Source organism: Acomys minous (genome assembly GCF_964271855.1).
Source record: "Acomys minous genome assembly, chromosome: 2".
NCBI lineage: Eukaryota > Metazoa > Chordata > Mammalia > Rodentia > Muridae > Acomys > Acomys minous.
In genome coordinates, this window is record NC_140484.1 from 40,228,673 (window position 1) to 40,230,738 (window position 2,066).

Sequence of the window (2,066 nt, forward strand, 5' to 3'; positions counted from 1 at the left end):
AAATTGTAGAGGTTTCATGGTCACATTTTGAGAATCCTCTCAAGTGAAAACATAGAAGCCGTGGTGGAAAGACAAAGTTCAACAACAATAGGAAACACACAAGGTGTCCGTCCCTGTGTTCATAGTCCCACTCACTTGCTCCTCCTGATCCATGAGGTTGCCATAGCAGCCTTAGCCGCAGTAATCTAGAGCTGACAACTCTTCTACATGCTCAGCCTTCATTAAGGTCCCCGATAGTGAACATTCAAATTCTAAGAGAAAAACATCACTTCCCTAAATTTAATCCAACCAAAAGTTTTCTCTATCTAGGATTCTCCTGAGAACTCAACAGATGAAGGAAAAACACGGGTATTCTTCCACCAAGCCCCTCCCACAGCTCCAGAGTTAGAGACTATAGCATTTCCATTCACTTATCTGGTGATAGGAAGAAAAAAGAGGTAGACATACACAAGATGGCCTTTCCTTATAAAAGCCAAAATCTTAAAGAGCCAATAGTGTTGACTTCTAGAAGGTATTAACCTTCAAGAGGATAATGAATGTTTCTTCCTTATGGGGGGAAAGACGTAAAGATTAGACAATAGAGACACATTTGAGGTTTCTTTTAGGAAGATGGCAAAGCTTAGTGTTGTTTCTGTAGCTCCTCACGGTATTTTTTCAATGAATCTGGAGGACCGAGCAAGATTAGAGAGCAAGATTGGTAGGAACATGATAAAAAAATAAAATAAAATAAAATAAAATAAAATAAAAAAACTTCTCAAGCCTCTGGCTCTAATTTTTTCTAATGTAAGTCTGGGAATTTACATGTTTGAAATTCATCAGGAATCCCGCAAAAGGATGACCCAACCTAGCTGATTAGGGCTGGTCTAGAATGAAGAATTGTCAAAGAGAATAGAGAAATGCTGAGAAGTGGGAAGGGTTGTATAGTTACCACAGGCCTGAGTCTCAGATTGTAAGAAGTAAGGGCCTGTCGGGGAGGCTGTCACAGAGGATGCACACAGAGGAAATTTAGTAACGTGGAACAATTTTACTAATGGTCCAATTGAGTGCCACTGTTTATAAAAATTACAGTTTATCTTGTGCAGCAGAGATTCGACACCTCTTATTTCAGTAGAAAGGCACAAGGGTAAATCGTGGGTGCTGGGTGCTGGGTGCTGGAACAAGGCTAGGCTTGGGAGGATCAGCCGTGTGCCCTTCCACTCTTGCTTCTCTATCCAATCCACTAGACCACACCCCCAAAAGCCTAAGTGCCCCAGCTCCAAAGTCCCATTGGCAATTGGATTCCAGACGGTTTCTGGCAATGAAGAGCCAAAGAAGGAGGTCTGAAGTTTTGCGAAAGACAGAAAATCCTTTGTAATTTTTACTCTATTTATTTTATGTGTGTGGACATCTGGTCAGTATGTATATCTGTGCACCATAGTACATCTGGGCCTGGTACATGTGGAGGCCAGAAGAGGGTGTCAAATTTCCCAGGACTGGAGTTATGGACAGTTATGAGCTGCCTTATGGGTGCTGGGCATTGAACCCAGGTGGTCTGGAACAGCAGCCAGTTCTTGTAAGTACTGTGCCATCTTGTTAGTCCTGTTGTAGTCACTGTTCAGTGGTAGCAGATAAGAATTCACTAGGAAAATGGAGGTAATTACTGCTTCCAGTTTCCATTGGCTATTTCACTAGTTCCAGAAAGGCCAGCCTCCTGGTTTAGTCCAAGCCAGTGTGGCAGGAGCCTAGGAGAAATCAGAAGTTTATAGAATATAAAAAAAAATACAAACAATGCTTTTTAGAGTTCCTCTGTGCCCTTTACATATTGCTCTGAAGACATTTTTAAAAATCTTTAAACAGTGAAAAGAGTTGAGAACGTTTATTCTTAAGAGTGACTGTAGAGTGTTGGCCCTAAATGGGACATCTGTCTCATGGCCCCTCCTTCCAAGTTTACATGTAAGAGATGGCAGAAAGATTGTAAGACTCTGAGGTTGGGACAAACGAGTTGTGAGGCAATGTCTTCTGGACTCTCTTGAACCTGTCGACATTATGGTATGGATCAAGGAGAAGCACACAATGCCCTGCTCCTA